The sequence below is a fragment of the Mustela erminea genome, chromosome 4 (genome assembly GCF_009829155.1).
Source record: "Mustela erminea isolate mMusErm1 chromosome 4, mMusErm1.Pri, whole genome shotgun sequence".
NCBI lineage: Eukaryota > Metazoa > Chordata > Mammalia > Carnivora > Mustelidae > Mustela > Mustela erminea.
In genome coordinates this window covers 38,590,392-38,616,233 of record NC_045617.1, presented here as the reverse complement: position 1 = coordinate 38,616,233, position 25,842 = coordinate 38,590,392, and positions in this window count along the sequence as shown.

Below are 25,842 nucleotides of genomic sequence, written 5' to 3'. Positions count from 1 at the left end.
CCAAACTCAAACAATATATATTGTTTAGGGGGAGGACTGAGGATCGATTAGTAGGGAGACCCTGGGCTTGCCTTGTGACATGAACACAGTCAGATCAACCTCAGATCATTTTGAACAACTAAGAAATTGATCTAAGGATTAAGAAAACAATCTGCACATTTGGAGGGAGAGAAGATGGGTGATGGGAGGTTTGGAGGTGTGAGTTGGGAGAGAGAAAAGCTGCGGTGCTATGGAGGAAAGTGGTGGGAACTCTTTTCACAGACAGAGATCAGGGAGAGAGGAAGAGAATGGGAGATAAAATGGCAGGTAAGGTTCATGCAAAGTACCGTGGTGTGGGGATCCCCTCAGTCCACAGAGAGAGAATGTGCCCCTTCCTGGAGTACGTTTGGAAAAGGGTGTCTTGCCACTCCAATGACAAAAGACCCATTGGGCCTTATCAAACAGCCAACCAGCAGCAGGGGACAGAGACAGCAAAGGGAGATAAAGGGCAAATAAGCTGGTTGCCGTTATTTGCTGTGCTTCAACATAGACTCTGGGCAGTCATGTGGCCATGGGACTGCTTTTCTGGGACAGAAAAGTGCCAGTGCTGGTACAGTGCTGTAATGCTGTCCTGCAGGGAGGGACTGGGTCCACGAACTGCTGGGTTCTTTAAGATTTGTTGTTTTGAATTACAGCCACTGGACAGATATAAAACAGAACTATGGTGCTGGGTGTGCCAAGGACTGGCCGCAGACAGGTTGAAGACAGGTATCTCGTGAAAGCCTGGGACACAGGCTTTTCTGTGAGGGCTTTCTTTTCTGCGAGGGCTTCCTGAACAGTGCCAGCAGCTTCCCCTCTCCAGAGATAAGAGGTCAAGGTGATACCATCTTCCACTATACCCTCTACCTGCCTGCCCGCACAGTGGGACTTCAGAGAAACATAGAGCTTCCAGCAGAGGCTGGAGTCACTTACAACTTCCCCGTGCCCCTGAGCCCAGCCGAGACAGCTCTATTAGGGCAGGTTGACTTGAACCAACATGTTGGACTTCTCGCTCAGATGATCAGCATAGGCCTTCCAAATGTATCAAGGCTATTACTGATCATAGAATGTTCCAAAAGGTCTGCTTTGGTTCTGGTGGAACTAGGACCAGGTTTATTTTATTTCTTTTCTTTTTTCTTTTTGTTTTTTTCCTTTCTTTCTCTTTCTTTATTTCTTTTAACATTTCTTAATTTTATTTTTTATATATATTATTTTTAATTTTTATTTTTTATCATCATGCTTATCGTTTTTTATTCATTTCTTGGCTTGTTTGTTTCCTTCCCCCCCCCTTTTCTTTCTCCTTCTTTCTTTTCATTTCCTTGCAATCAGGTTTATAGTTTTGGTTTGTTTGTTTTCTTGTTCCTTTTTCTTTTTTCTTGAATCAGGCTTTTTTTTTCTTTTTTTTTCTTTTAATCTCAGGCTTATCATAAAAAACAAATCAAAGCACCCTTAGTTAAAGACCCAGACTCTAGACACTGCACACTACAGAGCTCCTCCTGCAAAGGACTGCCGTGTGGGAAAGAGCAGCCAGAACACAACAGCAGAGTTTGTACACCATACGCCAGAAACACTTCCTCAAGCACCAGGCCCTAGAAAATGTAGGAACCCTTTTTAACATTTAGTATTACTCTCAGTAGCAGGAAACGTAACAAGCTTTTAGAACACACAAAGACAGAAACCTAGACATGATAACATGATGGCCGAATTCTCCACAAAAGGAAGATCAAGAAAAAAAATCACAGCCAGAGATTTGCTCAAAACAGATATAAGCAATATATCTGAACAAGAATTTAGAACAACAATCACAAGAATATTAGCTGGGCTTGAAAGAAGCACAGAAGATGCCAGAGAAACCCAGGCTGCAGAGATAGAAGACCAAAAGCTAGTCAGGCCAAAACAAACAAACAAAAAAACACTGTAGCTATGATGCAAAATCATTAATGATATTATGATAATTAATATTATATCAAAATTAATCATATTCACAAAACACTTTAATATCTTAAAAATGTATATAAATAGCTAATTTTTATAGAACAGTTTTAGATTCACAACCAAGTTATGAAGAAGTGAAGAGCTTCTCCTTATCCTCATAGTCCCACAGATGCATGACCTCCCCCTTATTAATATCATTCATCAGAATGATACATCAGTTACAATTGATGAACCTACATTGACACACCATAATCACCCAAAGTCCATAGTTTACATTAGGGTAACTCTTAGTATTGTACATTCTATGGCTTTTGACAAATGTGTAATGATACCTATTTACTGTTACAGTTTCATTCTGTGTAGTTTCACTCCCTAAAAATCCTTTGTGATTCACCTGTTCATCCCCTCCCCTCCTTAAGCTCTGGCAACCACTGATATTTTTACTGTTTCCATAGTTTTGCCTTCTGCACAATGTCATATGTTTTTATCATAGAGTATGTAGCCTTTTGATTTTTTTTTTCAGTTAGTAATTTGCATATTTAAGTTTCATCTTTGTCTTTTCATGATTTGGTAGATTTTTTTTTTCAGTGCTAAATAATAATTCATAATAATGAATTGGTATTTATCCATTAGCCTACTGAAAGATATCTTAGTTCCCTCTAGGATTTTTTTTTTTTAAGATTTAATTTATTTATTTGACAGAGAGAGAGATCACAAGTAGGCAGAGAGGCAGGCAGAGAGAGTGGGGAAGCAGGCTCCCCGCTGAGCAGAGAGCCCGATGCAGGGCTCAATCTCAGGACACTGGGATCGTGACCTTAGGCTTAACCCACTGAGCCACCCAGGAGCCCCTCCTTCTAGGTTTTGACAATTATGAATTAAGCTGCTATAAACATCCGTGTACAGGTTTTTGTGTTGAGGTAAGTTTTCAACTCCTTTGTGTAAATACCAGGGAAGGTGATTGCTGGTTTGTAAGAATATATTTAGTGTTATAAGAAATTACCAAACTGTTTCCCAAAGTGGTTGTATCATTTTACATTTCCACTAGAACTGAATGAGAGTTTTTAATGCTACACATATTTGCCTGTATTTGATGTTGTAAATATTCTGATATTCTTGACTTTGGCCATTGTGTGTACAATGATACCTCGCTGTTGCCTTAATTTGCATTTCTCTGATGATTTATGACGTAAAGCATCTGTTCATGTATTTACTATCTATATGCCTTTTTGGTACGATGTCTGTTCAGATCTTTATCCATTTCTTCCTTGGGTTATTTTCTTTTTATTGAATTTTTAAAGTTCTTTATGTATTTTGGACAAGAGTATTTTAGCAGATATGTTTTTTGAAAATATTTTCCTTTATTCTGTGGCTTGTCTATTCATGTGTGTATGTATGTTTTTAATTTCCTTTACATTGTCTTTCTCAGAGAAGAAGTTTTAAATTTTAATGAAGTTCGGCCTCTTAATGATTTCTTCCACGGATCATGCCTTTGGTGTTGTGTCTAAAAACTCATTGCCACATCTAAGGTCTTCTTTCCTATGTTATCCTCTAAGAGTTTTATAGTTTCTTATTTAAGTCTTCAAGGCATTTGAGTTAATATTTGTGAAGGTTGTAAAGTCTGCTTTTACATTTAATTTTTCTTTTTTACACATGAATGTCCAGTAGCATCATATGTTGAAAAGACTATCTTTCTTTCATTGTATTGTCTTTGCTCTTTTGTCAAAGATCAGTTGGCTATATTTAAGTGGGTTTGTTTCTGAGCTCTCTGTTCTGTTCCTTTGTTTTATTTGTCTATCTTTTCATGAATATCACACTGTCTTGATTACTATAACTTTACAGTAAGTCTTGAAGTTGGGTAGTATCAGTCCTCCAATTTTATTTTTCTTCAATATTGTATTGACTATTCTGGAACTTTTGCTTCTCCCTGTAAACTTTAGAGTCATCATGGTGAGAACAAACAACTAATTTGCTGGAGCTTTTATTAGGATTGCATTGAATCTATAGACCAACTTGGGAAAAGAAGACATATTAACAATATTGAGTCTTGCTATTCATCAAGATGGACTATTTTTCTATTTATTTAGTTTTTCTTCTGTTTCATTCATTGGAGTTTTGTCATTTCCCTCATCATAGATATTGTACTAGTTTTGTTAGATTCATATTTATTTATTTCATTTTGGGAGTGCTAATATAAATGGTATTCTGTTTTTAATTTTAAATCCTACTTGTTTATTGATGGTATATAGAAAAGAAATTGACTTTTGTATATTAACCTTGCATCCAGCAAACTTGCTATAACTGCTTATTAGTTCTAGGAGTTGCTTTATTGGTTGTTTTCGATTTTCTGCATAAATGGTCATATCATCTACAAACAAAGATACTTTTATCTCTTCCTTTTCAACTTTATGTTTGTCATATCCTTATCTTACCTTGTTGTATTAGCTAGGACTTCCAGTGCAATGTTGAAAAGCCATGGTGAAAAGGAAAATCCCTGTCTTGCTCCCAATCTTAGTGGGAAAGCTCTGAGTTTCTCGTCATTAGGTATGATGTTAGGTGTAGGTTTTTTTATAATATTCTTTGCCAAGTTAACTGAGACCTTTTATTATGCATTATGAATAGTGTTGAATTTTGTTGAATTTTTTTCTGCACCTAATGTTATTATCATGTAATATGTCTTTATTCATTCTCTTGATGTGATGCATTACACTAATTGGTCTTTAAATGTTGAACTGGCCTTGTATATCTGGGATAAATCCCACTGGGTCATGATGTATGATTCCTCTTAAACTTTTTAAAAATTTTTGATTTGTTAATATTTTTGAGCATTTTTGCATCTATATTTGTGAGAGATACTGGTCTGTAGTTTTGCTCTCTTCTTGTAATGTTTGTCTGATTTTGGTGTTAGGATAATTTTATTCTCACAAATGAATTAGGAAGTGTTCACTCTGCTTCTGTTCTCTGAAAGAGATTATAGAGAATTGATATAATTTCTTCCATAAGTGTTTGGTACAATTCACTAGTCAATCCATCTGGACCTTAGGGCCTCTGTTTTGGAAGGTTATTAATTATTTATTCAATTTTTCAGATACATATAAATCTATTTAAATTGTCTATTTCTTCTTGTGTGAGTTTTGTCAGCTGTTTCTCTTTCAAAGAAATCTCAATTATATTTGATCCAGCTAAAGAAAAATCCAAGCTAGTCTCTGAAGTAACCTAAGATCCAAAACTTAAAAAATTTCCTAGTAAAAATGAATAAATAAAACCATCCCACAGCAACTGAACTAGGACTTGGTGACTTCATCAATATACAAATATTTTAAAATCATAACTGGAAGTATACACTAGAAACAACAATTTAAAAAATTCAATAGTCAATAAAATGCAAATCTGAGGGGCGCCTAGGTGGCTCAGTTGGTTAAAGCCTCTCTGCCTTCGGCTCAGATCATGATCCCAGGGTCCTTGGGATCAAGTCCCACATCAGGCTTTCTGCTCAGCAGGGAGCCTGCCTCCTCCTCTCTCTGCCTGCTTCTCTGCCTGCTTGTGATCTCTGTCTGTCAGATAAATAAATAAAATCTTTTTAAAAAAGATAAATCTGAAATATTTATCTACCAATAAACTAGAACAGGATATAAACTAGAACAGGATACCCAGTAAGTGTTTATGGGAGATTAATATATTTGTTACCATAGTACATTATGTTTGTAAGTATACAGCATAGTAGTTATATATGGACATTGTTCATTATCCTTTTCTTTTTTTACTCTTTATTTCATAATTTAAAATTATCATACAGTTTAGGAAAAAGTTTCCAAAGAAAGAATCGTACATGGTTCAGTCTAAAATCATTTGTCATTTTAGGTACTTTTTTAAAAAGTCAAGTTTCATAGCTAATGTTACAGGGAAGATGCTGTCTTAATATAATTACATTGTCAGAAATCAGGATCTTGTCAGAAAAGGGAATGATAAATGTCAGCATGCCTAGAAATACATAGTCTACAGGATTCAGAAGTCCGTGCTGTAATGGAGCGAATAAAACTTTCAACAAGGACTTCAAAGACAAAGCTCCTTACTCATTGATCTGTCTTAGTCTAATATTAAGAAATGCCTGATTACTTAGTGTCCATTTGAGAGTAAGTTAAATGCCTCTCTTGAGGCGAATGTGAGGTTTTCACTGAAATGGCTAGATGCTAAGTAGGAAGGAGACTTCCAGTTAATACACTTCTCCATGTGCTTATAAAAGGTGCTTCTGTCAAGCCATATAGACAATCCTGCCTTCAGTAACCTAAAAGGTTCTTTCCAGGGGAATGAGAAGATTAATTATTATTCTCCAAAGTGCTTAACTTTAGCTACATCTAACATCATGGTAAGAAATTAGATCATGTTGAAGGATATCTGGTCTCTCTTCTCTCTTAACCTAAGATTAATAGCATCTTGGAGTTTGATCCAGTCATTTTCATAAAATCCATTTTCTGCATAATGGAAAAGATCATCAAGACTGTCTCATGACTAATTTGTATATTGCACAGAGGCAAATATACTATTTTCTCCAGAATTATTAAAACTCTAGACACAATATATTTCAGTTAAAAAAATTGACTTTCAGGGCGCTTGGGTAGCTCAGTTGTTAGGCGTTAGATGTTTGCCTTTAGCTCAGGTCACGATCTCAGTGAACTGGGATTGAGCCTCGCATCCGGCTCCCTGTTTGTCAGGAAGCCTGCTACTCCCTCTGTCATTCCCCCTTCTTGTGTTCCCACTATCACTGTGTCTCTCTCTATCTAAGAAAGAAAGAAAGAAAGAAATAAAGAAAGAAAGAAAGAAAGAAAGAAAGAAAGAAAGAAAGAAAGAAAGAAAGAAAGAAAATAAAAATTGGCTTCAAAATAAATCGTGATAATCCCCAATAGTCTATGAAGATTAGAATTTCACTGTTTTTTTAATATAGTGAATAGACAAGCATCCCTCAGAGAAACTGTGGATTCAGTTCCAGACAATCATAACTATGGGAATATTCCAAAAAAATAAGTGAAATGAATTTTTTGGTTTCCTAGCATATATAAAAATTATGTTTATACTCTACTGGTAGTATTAAGTGTGCATTAACATTTTGCCTAAAAAAAATGTACATACCTTAATTCAAAAATATATTATTGCTATAAAATGATAACCATCATCTGAGCTTTCAGCCAATTGTAATCTTTTTTGCTGGTGGGGAGTCTTGTCTCAATGTTTGTGGCTGCTGAGTGAGCACGGTGCTGGTTGTTGAAGGTTGAGGTGGTGGTAGCAATTTCTTAAAATAAGACAACACTGAAGGGTGCCTCATCGATTGACCCCTCCTCTCATAAATGATTTTTCTGTAACACACATTGCGGTTTGTTAGCATTTTACCCACAGTAGAACTTTCCAAATTGGAGTCCGTTCTCTCAAGCCCTGCCACTGCTTTAGCAAGCAGTGTCATTTTATGTAATATTTTATGTAATTTTATGTAATATTCTAAATCCTTTGTTGTCATTTCAACACCTTCACAGCATCTTCACCAGCAAATGCTGTTGAAAAAGTAGCGTGGATAGACTTACTAGAGGCAGGATTGCCACAAACCTTCAATTTGTAAAAACCACAGTATCTGTGAAATGCAGTAAAGCAAAGTGCAATAAAATGAGGTCGCCTCTACTTATAAAGATAAATTAATCATTTTTTCTCCATTGGTTATGAAGTTGGTGAAATTCAGGAACTAAAGTTTCTGCCTTCATAAGGCAGCATAAATACATTTGCCAACTGTAGTTCAGCATATATGCAGAGTTCTTTTGTTTGTTTTTCTCGTCTTCAGCCTTACAACATCTAGTTAAGATACCATTTTTCCAAAGTTACTTAAGTTAGTTCTAGTCTTGGGGCACCTGGGTGTCTCAGTGGGTTAAAAGCCTCTGCCTTCTGCTCAGGTCATGATCCCAGTGTTCTGGGATCGAGTCCCACATCGGGCTCTCTGCTCAGCGGGGAGCCTGCTTCCCCCTCTCTCTCTGCCTGCCTCTCTGCTTACTTATGATCTCTGTCTGTCAAATAAATAAAATCTTAAAAAAAAGTTAGTTCTAGTCTTTCTTCATCCCCTTCAGGGTAGTCATGCTATTCATTTTATAAATTCAGCTAGATTTATTTGTTAGTGGTTGTATTCTGCTGAGTCCCTCCCATTCCCCACCTCTTGTTTGGCTATTAATCATTTTCTTATTTTGAGAGTATGTGAAATATTATTATTGTCCTAAGAGTCAGAGTTTTCTACTTTAAAAAAAAGGGGGGGGGCTTTTATTTTGAAGTAGATTGGAATTTTGGCCATATGTAAAATACTTCCTGAAAAAGTTACAGAATTTTCTATGGTGTGTTTTTTTGCAATAAAATAAAGTAATAAAAGTGCTGGTAACATCACTAATGATTATATCTTCATTATACACAGCTTTGTTTCTTAAGCACTTTTACTGATGTGATTCAGTAACTAATCTAGAAAGTAAGGCAGAAGTCAGTAGGAGAGAATAATGTGTGTCACTAACATTTCAGGCACATCTGGAATACTTCATCTCTTTTTCACATTATTAAGAGTGAGGAAGAAAACAAATATTAAAAGTGGTTCAAAGCTATCATGGAGTTAAATATAAAACCTGAAGAAATTCACTTGTGTTCAGATTTTAGCAGTCACTATTGGTATGGTTTATGTAATAAATACCATTTTTTCTCAACATTGATGCACCATTAATATGTTTTCCTTTAACTAAGTTGAAAATCTGACTAGTTTTATGCAAGTGGCAGCATGATTTCTTGGCAAAATAAGAAACAGGTTGAAAAAACATTAATAAAATGTAAGAAAAAATCCATTTATGATGTCAACATATGACTCCAGTCCTAAGGTCTACATTTATTACAAAAATAAATATGCACTTAAGTCATACTCTTGCCATTAATGTTGAACACACAAAGACTAGTTACACATTCTATATTTAATTAAAATACAAAAGTATGTCTTCCATCTGCACATAGCAGAGTGAATGGATTTAGGTGCACACAAATTTACATCTGGTATTCAAATATTAGCAAGTAGACTTTGTTTTTCTTAACCACATCAGGTATCGTGTAATTCCTCAGTGTAAACTCAGCATAGCAGTGTATTTATTAACATTTAAAATAATTTTTAATATTTTTACTTTCTTATATCCTTGTTTAACTTCTGAATTATAAGACTTCTTTCTGTGTCCCAAATACTTTACTTTTGAAAGTGTGCCTCTGAATTTCTCTGGTGTAAAATATGCCTTGTATGATTTTATTTGGTACTTTAATCTCAGATTTAGTGTTTGTTCAAGTGCCTTTTACCAGTTCTAAGAATATTTTCTAAACCTTTTCCACCATCATATAACTTTTGAAAAAATTGCCATTGGTTAAAGACAATAACCCTTGGGGGCCACCTGGGTGGCTCAGTAGGTTAAAGTCTCTGCCTTTGACTCAGGGCATGATCCCAGGGTTCTGGGATCAAGCCCTACATCTGGCTCTCTGCTCAGCAGGAAGCCTGCTCCCTCCTCTCTCTCTGCCTGTCTCTCTGCCTGCTTGTGATCTCTGTCTGTCAAATAAATAAATAAAATAAAAATTTTAAAAAAGGCAATAACTCTTGGTTCTCCTATTTGGTTTCATTTATTTAATATAATGATCCAGTGTTCAGATTTGGTTAACAATGGTTACATATTGGAGTCCTTGCAGTTTGCAAAGATTAAATGCAAATTAAAGTTGCATCATTATAAGGATATCATTATATCCTTATATATATATATCATTATCATTATATCATTATAAGGATACTTGACCTATGGAGGAAGAACAAAAAAATCAGCACAGGAGTTGCATTTTCAGGCTTTACAGAAGCTCAACCATATTCCAACTAGATCCAAAATGCAATAGCTATCCTAGTGATACAGGAGCAGCTGTGGTGACCTTACCTCTTCTGCACCCTTTCAGTAAATTTTCCCCCTTTGCTCCACAATGTGATTCTGTACTGATTTTCAGTATTGGCTGTACATTGGAATCACATGGGGAGCTTTAAAAAGTACTGATTCCTGAAGCCCATTTCAGACCTTTTGATTTTTTTTTTTTAAAGATTTATTTATTTATTTGACAAACAGAAATCACAAGGAGGCAGAGAGGCAGGCAGAGAGAGAGGAGGAAGCAGGCTCCCGGCTGAGCAGAGAGCCTGATGCGGGGCTCGATCCCAGGACGCTGGGATCATGACCCGAGCCGAAGGCAGAGGCTTTAACCCACTGAGCCACCCAGGCACCCCAGACCTTTTGATTTAATTGATCTAGGGTGCACTGAGATTTTAAAAACATTTCTCAAAGAGATTCTAAGATGCAGTCAAGTTTGATAACCATGGCCCTAGAGACTCCGTCATGCCTTTGGCTCTGGTTTTCCTTTTTATTGTCCTTCGTTGCATCTCATTCTCCTTCAAATCATCAGCTTCTCTTTCTCTGCTACAACTTACTTATATTAATAACATTTGTGTGTTTCATACTCAAAGCTCTTTGATTAGATCCAATCACCTGTAGCCAAGGTTTCAAGAGACAAAAAATAGGATCACCGAGGAATTGTTGAGGCTTTTCTCAGAAGATGACTATAGATATGGTAGATTCCTTGAGTCAGTAGACTTTTGCATGTGGCCAATATTTCCTTTCTTTATAAGGTAAGGAGATCTTTCTAATGATGTTGGCATGTAGAACAGTTTGAGGATGGTTCATGTGAATTAGAGTGCATTTTTAAATAGAGGAAACTAATAGTTGTATTTGAAGAGTATTTTCTTATTTCACTTCACTGAGTTCACTTTCAGACAGTTAAAGGATATTTGCCATTTGTGTTAGCATAGAAGAAAGAAAATATTGTAACTTTTATAAAATGTAGCTTGTTGTTATTAATATTACCATAATAATTGCAGTTGTTGGTTTTTTTAATGGACTCACTTGCCAATGAGTCTCAGGAGGAATCACTGTAATTAACACAGAATTCACAGAGATCTCCTTATTTATTCATACCAAGGCTTTTGTTTTGAAAACCTGTTTAATAAAAAGATACATTGCTTTGGAGATGGTTCCAGCAAGCTCCATCTAAAGTTGATTCTGCTATCTATCTGAACATGATTCAGCCAACTAAGAAATGAATTTTAAAAAGTTTCTGAAGTTTATAATTTTTTAGGTCAAATGAATGAAATTGGGAACATGTTAAAACCTTTATGCTACTATTCTATAGTCTAGTCTACTGGCTCTGAGAAGAATTATTGACCATTTATATCACCATACGGTGACTAACCCTTTCTTTGTGTATGGTCTTCAAAGTATTTAAATTAATGATATAAATAAATAATAGTAGGAAATAAATGTTCAGTCTCAGTCAATTGAATTATCTCATATGACTGTTTATAGGATAAGGAACAAAATGTAATATACACCACTAAAAACATTTTGTAAAATATAACGATTTGTGTAAACATATGTTAAACTGTATGTTATTTCCCTTACCTTTAAGATTTTTGTGACTATATTTATTACATTTCTCCTAGGTTGTCTCGTTTTTGTGATTTGAAGATTTTTTTGTATGATTCAGGAGTAGCTATTTATCTGATCAATACTGCAGATTGGTCTTTTGTTTGCAGACCAAAAATATTTGATTTTATTTCAGAATGTTTGTTCAGGATTTAGTCAATAGAGTTCTATGGCTATGGTGTAAAGCAAGTGAAAATGCACTGGTGATACAATCTTAACAGAAAATACAATGTCAAGCTATAGCTAAGTGTTTTATTACAAAGGGCCAGATTCTATAAACCCTATTAGAGTCAGTAGACTGCCTACATCTCAGATGAGGTAAACAATGAACAGTATCTCAGCTCTTTACATTATATTTTTTCATCCTTAATGAGAGCATAAGAAAATGACAGACATTAATCTGACAACACAACATTCCAAAAAGATACTGCAGACATTATATATGTATATGCCGATTATGTATTGATAATTATATATTCATCTGCTCATTTCAAAAATATTTCTTGAGCATCTGCTATGTTTCAGTAATGGTGTCACAGGGTTTGGTTTGTATCAGAAACAAAACAGATGAGATCTCATAGAAAGTAAGTAAATCAGGTACTAATTGATAGTATAAGACCTATGAAGTAAATAACAAAATGGTGACGAGATAGATACAGAGAAACCAGGTAGTGAAATGACCTACAAAGAAGTGATATTTGAACTCCACTCAAGAGAAGCAATTGCCAGTTGAACACAGAATTATGGGAAGAACAGATCTTAAAGGGTGAACCACAAGAACGGAGACGCAGAAATATGAGAGGTATCCACAAAAGGCAAAGTAGGTCTTTGTAATTAGAAAATAGGAGGCTAGGAAGAGAATGTGTAAAGTAGTTTTGGGAGTTGTAGGCAAGGGCTGGTGCCTTCATGGCCTGGTAAGTGATATTAGGAATAATGAAATATAACATGCCCATTGAATAATTTAAAGCAGAAGATAACTTGGTATGACTTATTTTAAAAGCATCTATGTTTTCTCTCTCTCTATCTCTAAAAAATGGGGGAAACACCTAGGTGGTTCATTTGGTTAAGGGACTAACTCTTGATTTCGGCTCGGGTCGTGATCTTAGGGTGGTGAGATCAAGGCCTGCCTGGAACTATGTGCTGAGTATAGAGCCTGATTAAGATTCATCTTCTCCCTCTACACCCCTTCCCTCAAGAAGAAAAGCTTCTACTTTATGTCAGTAGAAAAATATTTTATTAGTTGTAAAAAACAAAATGAAGAAATGAAGAAATGGCCTAGCAGGATTGCTCCACATCCTTGTCATTTCTCAGCCTCACGCGAAGTCAGTATGAGAAATAGTGTGCACAACTACAGGATCACATCTTTTAGAAAGAAATTCTAATGTTTTAGATAAGAAATTATACCCCATTTCCTTATTTCTTTCTTAACGGTAGTCAGCTTCAACCAAGCAGCCAAGGAAGGAAAACCTTCTCAGGATCAGAATTGCCTACCAGACCTGGGACTCCGGATTTTCACAGGCAAGAGATATAAAATTCTATTGTTGTACTCAAATCACAGCTATTTCATGTCTCTTTATGACAACAGCTTGGTTTATATTTATAACAGTAACCTAAAATAACTGTTCTGAAAAATTAAAATAGAAATAATTACTAATAGGGATTCTGATTAACTTTTACTTTCATATTACCTCTGATCGTAATGAAGTTGTAATTTTAGTTCTGATTTCCTTAAGTTATTATTTAAACATTATACTTTTAATTTAGATTAGGTCTATTCCATGACAACAACTGAATTTGTAGGTAGAAACTAGGGTAAATATATTGAAGGTGGCAGACTGTCTTCAGGGTATCTATTTTGGGGGCACATAATAATGTCTTAATGTGTTAAACTGAGCTTCCCCAAATTCTGTTTCCCCAATCAACTATTTCACAACAATATTTTACTTGAATTGTCACTCTCCAGTGGCTTCTTTTGAATGCAAAACAGCCACTCTGCCTCAGGCTTCCTACAAACCCACTATAACACTTGGCCTAAATAATTCCAGTTTGGTTTTATTTTTGCGACACAGAATCATGCTATAAAACAATAAAAAATATTTGGGGTCAAATGTAATCATTTAGAACAACTGGCAAACATGTGCAACACACAGAGAGTCCAATGTGCCCAACAGGACTCACTATGGTGAGTTATATGTATTTAAACTATGTTTGGAAAACTGTCTTACAGTTGAAGTTCACTGATAAGCAGGGTAGAGAAAGATGACATTTTTACTAAAAGCGAATCTATTATTAGATGACTCATCTATTTTAAGCCTGAAGAATATCATTTCAAATTTTTATAACCACTTAGGGAATAAAAATGTACATTTATAGACATTTCTAAGCCCCATATTGATATTTGCTCTTTCCATTCCTTTGTCAGATTTCAGCAAAACTGTAGAAGGTTCAAACCTCACATCTATCCGAGGCTTTGCAACATTCATATAAAATGCGTATCGGGGACTAATTGACAGGGAAGAGAGCCAGGAGCTTGGGTGGCACTGCCTTCCATGAGAGGCAGATGGGCTACCCACCTGGGGAGTTGTAATATGCACTTAATTGAAATGAAGTCAGAGTCACCAATAAAGACCACATTTAGAGTAAGCCATATTCATGATTCCATATTCTCTATGGTTTTACTTCTGACTTTCATTCTCAGTCTTAGTTTTATCTGTATAAATGTTTCATAAGATTGGGTTTTTCATATTTTCATCTCCAAAACTCCAAAATTCTTTAAAACAATTAAAATAGCCTAAGTGTGAAGAAACTAAACTATACACCACAGACACTTAGACAGAATGCTTATGAGGAAGTAGAATGTTCTAATTGATTTTCTGATGAACTGAATGATTATCAATCATATCCTGGTAGGAAAGGCACTGTGCCCAGCATTATCAAGAATAAAACAGGAACTCAAGGAACATAATATTCAGCTAGGCTAAATGAAAATTCATTTTTGTTTCAATTCTAATTGTCAAACTGCTCCCCCCCCCCCCAAATGCATGAGAATGCTTTTCTGGCTCAGTGGAGAAATTGGTTATCTGCATGATTATTAAGACATTTCCAGTGTCTCTTTGTGACTATTTTGAGGCTTAATCTGCATTTGTGCTGTTGGGATTCAGTTCAGTGAACACTTTGAGCCCTTCCAGGACAAGTAGGATGCCCAGTATTGAGGCTTCAGAGATGATAAAACATATTCTCCAGGAGTTCACAGGGAGCTGAGCCAGAATCAGAGCCCCCTAACAGAAACTTCTACACAAACCCTTACCTGCATGGGCTTGGTTCGCATCATTAACTTGGCCATTCCAGTTTAAAATTCTTCCACACAAACCCTTACCTGCATTGATTCCTGCTTGTCATTAACTTGGCCATTCCAGTTTAGAATTCCGTCTCTTCTCTTCCCCATAAAAACCAAACCCTTTGGGATAAGGTTCAAGAAGTTTCATATCTGCTCTAAGAAAGGGGGGAAAAGGGGCACCTGGATGGCTCAGTGAGTTAAAGCCTCTGCTTTTGGCTCGGGTCATGATCCCGGGGTCCTGGAATCGAGGCCCACGTCGGGCTCTCTGCTCAACAGGAAGTCTGCTCCCTCCTCTCTCTCTGCCTGCTTCTCTGCCTACTTGTGATCTCTGTCTCTCAAATAAATAAATTAATTAATTTTAAGAAAAAAAGAAAGAAAGGGGGAAAAAAGTCTTTGATTGGCAAATGGAAGTTGATATGAACAAGAGTTAAGGATCAGGAGACGTTCTCAGAATAGTTCCAAACAAGGCATTGTCAGATGCCCTCCCTAGACAAATAAAAGTTGGTCTTGGGAATGAAAGAGGTTTCATACAGCAAGTTTGCTATTTGCAATGTATGTGCATATATTATGAAAAATCAGCATGTTACACAGATCTATGCAACAAAACCACAGATACACAATGCTCAAAAACATTGTCAGTGACACATTAAAAAAATGAATGTCATAAAAAAGGTAACAGTTTTACAAATATTACCTGCTTTAGAAATACATAAATATAATGAGCATGGCATTTTGCTTTTAAAAAGATCTAGCGTTTGCTTATGGAAGTGAGGAACAGAAGGGTAGTAGCTTGTATAATATTGTGAGATGATAGAGGAAGGTTCTCAGAAGGGGAGTACATTTGTAACACCAGATGTGGATGGGTGTAGCTCATAACATGCATGGTGGACTGAGGTAGCTGGTAGAGGGCTGTGTAATGTTCGTGTCTGAGCTTTGTGCATCCCTATGCAGCTCGATTCAGCTGGGTGCAGTTTTCTGAGTTCACCTGGTGTTTCTGGAAGAGGAATTTGCACATAAGCAAATGGGAAATTTGCATTATGCTTAAATTGTTTCTTAATTTATCAATCACATTGGAAAGCATTCTGTTCTCAAAACAAGTGTTATAGCAGAACTGACTGTATCTTGTGATTTCAGGTATTGTAACAACTCTATGAGCCACCTGCTCATGAATTTATAACATTTATTTCGCCATCAGGGATAAAAGCCTGAAGATTGTGAGGCTAGGTTAGGAACATACCTGAACGTTTTTATATAAAGGGCAATAAGTCAATCCATTTGAAAGGGTCCTGATGGGCAGCTGAGCCTTGTGAAACAGGAGGAGGAAGGGAGGAGCACCAGATTCTTGAAGCAGGAGATGGCAGAGCATGGCCAACAAGAGGGTGAGGGGGCAGAACATGAATGAAGAGCATAACATGTCCTGTCATCCCAATTGTGCCTCGACTGGTTTTTGCTGATTTTCAACGGAGCAGAAATAAAAGCTGTTCATGGTGGTATTTTCTTTATATCAACAGCTACAAATAAACACAGGTTTATTTTTCAGGATTTATAAAAATTGTATTTGTTTTAAAGTAAACATTACTACAAAGGTGATGCTCCCCCAACTCCAAGACAGGACAATAATTGGGAATGTAGAACACTGGGTCTGCAAAACTGCTTGAAAACAAGCAGCCAAGTGAACGTGACCTTTGCTGTCAAGAAAGAGGGGAGAATCCAGGATCTGTGACAGTGTATTATAAGCTACTCAATCCCTTCACATAGAACTACAATATCTGGCTTGTTGTGATCCTATGTCCCTTAAATGCTTGTCAGAATCATACTCTTCTGAAACTATGTTTGAAACATGAATAGAAACCAGAGAGATCATAGAAATATAGATATAATAGAAACCAGTCCCATTATCAGACTGACTTATACAAATTTTCATAAAAAAGGAAATAAAACCAGGATAAGTGCCCTAAAATCATGTAAACTAGATTTCAACCTGGTAGCAGTAAGATTATCAGATCATGTGAAGATGAACATAGCATACACAGAAATAACATTAAATTATTTTATTCAAAATTTAGTTTCTTTATAATGTATAAAGATCCTTCTTTCAAATCATATGAGCTTAGTAGCCAGACATTGTAAAGTATCATCTTAAAAATATTTATTTATTATTTTTTAATTTAAAGGAATTAATCACTGTAGCCTAAGTTATAAATTGGATATCACTTTCATATGCAGTGTGATGGAAGGTAGCAACAAGAAATAAAATAATATAAATAAAGTGAGGCACCTAGGTGCCTCAGTCCGTTAAGCATCCAACTCTTGATTTCGGCTCAGGTCATGAGTTCAGGTTTGTGGGCTTGAGCCCCCCTTTGGGCTCCACACTCGTGTGAAGTCTGCTTGATCCCTCTTCCTTTGCCCTTCCCCTGCTCATGCTTATACTCTCTCTTGGAAAGAAGGAAGGAAGGAAGGAAAGAAAGAAAGAAAGAAAAAGAAAGAAAAGAAAAGAAAATTTTCTTTAAAAAATTCATAAACATATACCTGTCCTCTTTCTAAACAAGCAATGGTTATCATTGTTTTTGCTTTCAATCATATTCTTTTACCCCAAGTTCTATTTTTTTTCCTAACAACTGTTCTTTTAAAAAATAAACTTATATTTTACTAGAAAAATATGCCAGAGGAATGATGTGTGAGTTTGAAGAGCTGGGTAGGCTTCCTGGGGTCAAATGGGATCCAGAAGCAAAGATTCCATCGAGGAAACAAGAGTGAAGGTTTGTAGTCAGTATTGCCCATCATTTAAGGCGCAGGGAAAAAATGGTGTGTCATGCCCAGGGAATTTCTCTAACACTTCTAATATCTATAAAAGCAAGTGAATGTAGCAATGATGTGTAATGACCACCAGCCACCCATTTAAGCCAGGCTCACACTACCTAGTAGTTATGATGAAAGAGAAAAACCTGCCCTGATTTATTGCAAAGCAGTCCCTACTTGATTTAAATAACTCCTGCCTGAGACATTTAGGAAGATAAATTCAACAGACACATACAGAGACACACACAGCAACACACAGACACAGATACACACACAAAGATGCCATTAACACTATATGCAAACTAATAAATTCTTTAAATTCAATATTCTGACCATGACCAGATGGTTGTGGGATAATAGACACATAGATCAAGAAGTCATAGCCACAATTCACCCATTGGAGAAGTCAGTACTTAAAGTAAACGAACAAACAAACAATCTCTATCAGTCTAAATAACGACTGATGGTGATTTTAGACCATTTCCAATTTTTTTGACAGTTCTTTGTGGTATGTTTGTTTGTTTTGTTTTTTTACTTTCCAGAATCAGGGAATGCTGAATCTTAGCAACTGTTGTAGTCCCAGCTCCTTGCTGGATAGACGTGGATGCTAAGAGAAAGGTTAAATGCCTTGTTGTATAGCACACAGTGATAATGGTAGAACTGAGATTAAAACCCAGAAACGATGCAGTTCTCTAGTTCACAAGATATATTCAACCGAATTTTACCAGTCTAGACAATGCAGTCGTGATAGCTAATGTTATATTAAATATCAATAAGGAGAAGTTTAAATACCTTGAACCCTACATTAAGCAGTGACTAGCCTATTAAAAAATACCAGCTTTCTTTTCATTTCTGTTCATGCAACATAAGAAAAGGAGTGATGAGGTACCTGGTTGGCACAGACGGTTTACCATCTGCCTTCAGCTCAGGCTCAGGTCATGATGTCGGGGTCCTGGGATCGAGCCCCACGTTGGGCTCCCTACTCAGTGGGGACTTTGCTTCTCCCTCTCTCTCTGCCCAGCTCCCAACTCATGCTTGCTCTCTCATTTTTTCTCATTCTATCTCAAATAAGTAAATAAAATCTTTTTTTTAAAAAAAAAGGGTGATAAAATATTAATGTTGTGAAATATTAGGAATTATAAAAATAAGGGGGAAAAAAGCCCACTCAAATATTTATGTCAGATATGAGGTGTCAAGGCTGGAATCCACTCCTGACTATAACCCAGCTGCTGAACTGAAGACAGAGTCGGATTCCGGGCTCTACTTTGTTTGTCTCCCATCCTATCAGCTGTGGAACATATAAATAAAGGAAGCCTTGCTTCCTGGACATCAGAGATTCCAGTGTTCCTACAGCACTCTGCAGAGGGCTGGCTGCTGAGCAGTGAGAGGGCAAGCTGGTGATGCACAGCTCCAAGGAAACCTGCTGAAACTTGTTGGCATTTCTAGAATGCATGGTTCTACAATGTATTTGCACTGTGTTCACAGCTTGAAATGTTAACTACCTGTTGATGCTTCACACCAGGACCACCACTGTCAACCTTCCCAAATTGCCTAGCTTAAGCATTTGTGTGTGAGCGTGTGTGTGTGAAACTTCCAGTAATTACTTCAGGCGGAAGTAATTGATTTGCGCCACGATAGAGCTTTTTTCTTACTTCCAGAGCTCTCACTTCTACCTTCGTGCATTGTAGTCCACATTTCATCTGTGCCTGATGTTGAGGCGCCAGGTCCTCTTTATACATGGAACTCCAGTGCCTAAAATGGCACTTGACTCACAAAAGGCAGTAACATAAGTATGAGCGAAATGTTGCAACTTCCTATCAGTTTATATGTAATTGACTCCTATGTACACAGCATTATTCCCTTCATTTTTCATCTTTTTGTAATCCCAAATATTATTTTTGCAGATTCAAAATTTAATGACTCCGTCAATCAACAGGTACTGTTTAGGTACTTACTGCGTACTAAGGATTCTTATAGGTACTGGGGTTACTAGCAATAAAAAACAACAAACAAACTCTCATGAAACTCAACTAGTATGCAAATAATCAAGTATATTGTATGTTCAGACTGCTATAAAGAAGAAAGGAATAAAGCAACCATGGGAATAGAAGGGGATGCCTGGGTGGCTCAGTGGGTTGAGCCCCTGTCTTTGGCTCAGGTCATGATCTCAGGATCCTGGGATCGAGTCCCACATCGGGCTCTCTGCTTGGCAGGGAGCCTGCTTCCTCCTCTCTCTCTCTGCCTGCCTCTCTGCCTACTTGTGATCCCTCTCTGTCAAATAAATAAATAAAATCTTAAAAAAAAAGAAAAAGAAGGAATAAAGGGTAGAATGATATTTTATTTTATTTATTTATTTTTTAGAATTTTACTTATTTATTTGACAGAGAGAGATCACAAGTAGGCAGAGAGGCAGGCAGAGAGAGAGGAAGGGAAGCAGGCTCCCTGCTGAGCAGAGAGCCCAATGCAGGGCTTGATCCCAGACCCCAAGATCATGACCTGAGCCGAAGGCAGAGGCTTAACCCACTGAGCCACCCAGGTGCCCCTAGAATGTTATTTTAAATAAAAGATAACAAAAGAACTCGTTCCCAAGATGACAGTTGAACAGAAACTGAGAGTGAGAGCAGTAGTTCAGTGAACATATCGACAAAGAACATGCTGAAAAGTGGAAACCATAATTGTAAATGCCCTGAAAGTGCATTGACGCACTGGAAGGAAAGCAAGGAGGCCAATATGGCTGGAGCCACCTGGTTTTGGAGGAGAGTGGTTGCAGAGGAAGTCAGAGAAGAAACAGTGGCGAGAAAATGTGATTGTATATCAGGAAGATATGGGATACTCTTAACGAAAAAGCAAAATGGTTTTACCAATATTTTAGTAAAGACTTGTTTCTAGCTGCTGCGTAGGGTATAGACCACGGTAGAGGGGTAAGCATGGAAGACCACTCAGTATATAGATTGTTAGGGCAGTTGTAACAAAGTATGATAACCTGGGTTGCTTCAATAGCAGAAAATTATTGTCCCCAAGTTCGGGAGGCTAGAAGTCAGAGAGCAAGGTGTCTGCAGGGTTGTTTCCTTTTGATGATAATGAAGGAGTAACTCTTCAGTGTCCCTCTCCTATCTTCTGATGGTTTTCTGGAAATCTTTGGTACTCGGCCTATAGATAACATCACTGTGATCTTTACCTTCATGTCACATGGCAGTGTCCTGTGTGCTTGTCTGTCTCTGTATCTAAATTTCTTATGATTACAAGGACATTAGGCATATTGGATTAGGGTCCACCCTAAGGACCTCATCTTCATTCAACTACATCAACAAAGTCTATTTCCGAAAAATAACACTGAGGTGTTCGAGATGAGGACTTTAATTTATCCTTTTAGGGAAACAATTCAACTCGTACCATTGCGCTAAGGAAATAATCCAGTGCAGAGATAATAGAGGCTTTGACCAGAGTTCAAACACTGGAAGGAGAGAGAAGTGGTCAGTATAAGGATTATTTTGAAGACAGAATGAATAGATGTTGTTGATTAATTGAGTGTGAGAATGAGGAATAGAAGGAAGCACAGGACACTTAAGATTTTTTGGCCTGAATAATAGCCTGAGAAGACTGAGTCAGAAGCAGATGTGTGAAGGAACGTCTAATATTTGTTTTTGACATCTTGACATGCTACTAATGATACCTGGTTAGATTTCTAAGCAAAGATGTTGACAAAACACTTGGATATATGTATAAGTCTGGCTTATGAAATTTTATAGTTACGACAACACATCATCAACCTAGCTCAACCAATACTTACTAGAGATGAGGAGGTCAGTATATTTTAAAAGGTTCCTTTAAAAATAATATAAAAAGCCTTGTTTCAGGCCACTGAGACATGTAGTAGGTAAAAAACAAAACTCGCATCTTTTGACTTCCAATCCAGCATTTTCTCCATTATCGTACCAGGCTTTCATCAGCATTTTTTAGTTCCACATGCAGGTAGTAAACAGCAGTTGGTAGCCGAATGCAACAAAAATGTAAATAATTTTAATTCGGGGCCCAGCAGTTGGGTGACAAAGTTTCCAGCATGAGGTCTTTGTTCTCCAGTATATTATCACAAAATTTATAAACACGATAACACAGTCAAAAATATCTCAAGCTAGAATAATTCTAGAAGTTGAAAGGTTCCTTTTGCCCCTATTAATTTTCAGAGCTCTGATCCATGATGTTGAGGCTCTGTTACCTTGAAGCAAAGAAACAGAATCATATATTCAACCCTCCTGCTTGCTTCTGTTACTTGGCAGCTGACTCAGTCCCTGTTGAGGCAAAGAGAATGTTTTGTCCATTTGAAGATTTGAAATCAGCTTTCTATGTTTGGCCCTCTGACTAAATTTATACTTCAAGAGGTTTTGAAAGATATGATCAGTGGGCTGGTCTTCCTCTAGCTTTGAACAAAGTTTCCTTTTTTTTTGCAAGTTAAAGATTCCCGTACTTTTAATTATTTTCATTTTGCAATAGAATATTTGTAAAAAATGACTACAGAAAATGATGCAAAGTGATATTACTTATAATATGCACATATATTTTACATATCTGAAACCTTTCTGCAGAAATATGGCATAATGTTTGGTGGGTCTCTTTACAATCATTTTTAACTATGGTGGATGGGTATTTTATTGTGAGTACTGCAGCACTTTTTTATTCGTCATTGTAGCAGTTGATTACCTGAGACCTATAAAAAATAATCGAGTAAGTCCAGGAAACTGAAAGATGTTAAATCCATCAGAAGGTTTATGCTGTTAAGGTATTGCAGCTCTGAACCCGCTCTAAGGTTGCTGGGGATAGTGGTGGTTGTATTCTTTGACCATGGCCAGGAGATCATCAAGCAGCCTATGTGAATCTCAGAAAGACAAGAGATAGAATAGGTTTCCATGTATTGATATGTTATAAATATTCATATGCACTTAACGTTCAGGGAGTCAAACTCAATCAAAAGCAGCTCTTAAATGTACCAAATTTCATCCCCTCTACTGCTTTCAATTAGCAAATTCTATCACTACCCAAAGGAGACAAAGAACAGAGAGTTCTCATCGGGTCCCTTTAGCCAGAGTATTTGACTCATTTTGTTTTAAATCCTGCTAATAAGATTTTGGAGATCAATTGTATACACCAAAACATACTAAAGGTTGTATTCTGGACACAAGCTTAATATTGATAGATGCTAAATTCCAAGCTAATAATAAAGGATATTTTGTCCTTCACATTAAAATGTCACAAAAGAATTTCATTAGAAGGTAACATGAGCTGCTTACTTACGAACATATAGTCTTCAAGGTATTTTCTATGAAAAACATTTAAAAACAGCAACAGTGTGACATCCCGGTTACCCATATGCACTCATTACTATGGTGAGAAAAAAAATGATGGAGACAAACACACTTGCAATTTTTATGTTACACTGATAAATTCCATCTGCTTGGAATGAAAGTCACATCTTTTGTGTTTAAGGGATAAAGGCAGTGTTATAGATTACAGCACCCTGAAGGCACTTGTGGCAGGTGCAGTAATTTAAGTCATCCTAAACGCTCACTAAGGCAGTCACAGTATGAGGCCAGGTGGGTAAAAATACCAAGCAAAGTAGTTTTGAACCACTTTGCTTTTCTAACAGTCTTGAAAAACAGAAGAGATTTTCATATCTCTCAGGTGGCTTGGATATGACCTCAATGGAAAGCAGAGAAGGTATTCTCAAATTCCTTCCAGCCTTGCCCTTTGATTCTATGGATTAGAAATAAAATCAGGCTAATGTGTAGATACACATATTCATCAGCCATAGTGTCCAGTAGAGGGCGCTAGAAAGGCAGTACGACAGTGTAGGATCAGATTCCTATCTTAAATGATGACAGGTAGATCTTTTAAATAAAGAAACATGGAAAGACTTTTTTTTTTTTTTCTAAGCACACATTAATCTGTAAGGTTTGACATTTATTCTTCAAATGCAATGTGAAATTGTCATTACTTTTGTTTTCAAAGTTTAACTTTTTAAATTAAGATTGCTTGTCATAATGTGTTCCCTCAACAGTCAGTAAAAGGAACCAAATTCCTGTAACATGATTGCAGTATTCAGTTTACATTGTTTTTATTAATTCCCATTGGTTCCTGTTGAGAAGGGAGCAGAGATTAAATGATTTCTGGCCTTCAATATTCTCTTCTAAATTTAAACACTGAAACTGTGAATCCAAATTCGGGGGGCTTTTATTTTCTAAGAATGATATTTATTGAATGTCAAAAAGTTCAGAGAATTATTCAAATATCCCTTCCAAGAGCCCCTGTTTACATTATAAACCACATTTATAACATGGTTTCTATATTATACATAAATACACCCCAAACAAATATTGGCAAATGGTCTCGTATGGCAACTTTTTTTTTCCCCTAACTTTATAAATTTTATGAAGACATTTAGAAAAAAAAAAAAAAAAAAGTAGAAAGTTTGAGAAAATGTCCTGAACAGAACTGAATTTCAGAATGTTACAAAAGGAATGTGAAAGTTAGCCAGGGAAGGGTATTTTAGATAAATGGTAAATATAAATAACCTAAAAAAGGGCATGTTCTATGTTATTCCGTGCTGCCTTACCTCTTCCCAGGGACCAAGCTTACAAGCTAATGGCAACTGGCCTTCACCTGGTGTGGTACATTCCTCTCCAATAAATAAGTATCACGTATAACGCTCCATACTCTCTGTACAACCACTTGGACTTATATCAAAGAACACCCTAAAGACCAAAAAAAGAGCAGGCATATGTGAACAATATTAATAAATACAACTTGCTAGAAATTCTGAATTTTAACATTCCTGCAGTTTTGCATTAAGGACCATTCAGACCTTGGTGGACATTTGCCTTTTTTTTTTTTTTTTTAATTTGGTAGAATTTACAACATCTGCAATCCTTGGAAAGGTCAAAAACAAAGGCCAGGCATCTGTACACATCTTATCTGAAGAACGGCTCAATCTCTATATATTTTTAATTCTAATTTTGTCCAATTTCATATTCTTCAGGAATGCCAACAGTCATAGAGCTGCATCTGCTGACCAGTTACAGCTGCGCCCATGAGGGTGCCTGCCGGTGATCTGTCCTCTCTGTGTGGGGAGGGCATTTCTCTCAAGGAAAACGGAGAGCCACAAGAACCATACTTTTCTTATCCCCTCACTGTTCTGTGAAATGATTAGTCATCATCCCAGTGGTTGCTTGGTTTCTCTAAGTCTTATTTGGAAGCTGCCGAGATGTGGTCAGATGCAAACACCATGATACGGAAGCATTTAAACACTGGCGACGGACAGCACGGCATCAGCAGCTGAGCACTTTTATCTCAAGCCCTAGACAGCGAGGCAGCAGAACAGAGCCGTTTAACTCTGGGGGACAGCAGTGAAAAGTGTGGCAGCATATGAGAGCACATGCTGTAACAGGCTGACAGACAACATTTGGCTTATATCAGGACAAGGGCTCAAAAGCGATGGAAAGACAGAAAATAAGCTTCTAATTTCCTTCCTAGAAATTAGGTCCAGCTTCTGACTACTGTTCTGTGTAGGTTGGGGTTTTTGAATATATAAAAGCAGACGGACTCTAATTCATATCTGGTAATGGTTTTGAATACATAAAAGCAGACGGACTCTAATTCATATCTGGTAATGGTTTTTTTTCTTTCTTTATTTCTTTTTCTTTTTTTCCCTTTTAACTTCTTCAGTGTGACTCTTTTCAGTCTGGCTAGAAAAAAATAATCTCTATTTTTCAAATAACCAGTTTCATGACTCATGTGCACACCTTCATATATATATATATATATATATATATATATATATATATTCCTTCAAAAGTACCTACTATGGACCAGGTACTTTTTAGTTGCTAGGGATATATCAGTGAACAAAACAGACAGATGTTCCTGCTATCCTGGAGCTTACTATCAAAGTGTGGTGACAGAAAATAAATGTGCATGAAATATATAATGGACCAGATGGTATGCAGGACATGTAGCAAAGTAAAGCAGGAAATAGAATAGGGAATGCTAACCCATGTTAGGGGAAAGTTGCACTTTTTTTTTTTTTTTTTTTTTTTTATTTGAGAGAGAGAGAGAGAATTTGTGCACACAAGCAGGAGGAGAGGCAGAGGGGGAAGGAGAGAGATAAGCAGACTCCACGCTAAGCACGAAGCCTGACATGGGACCCATCAC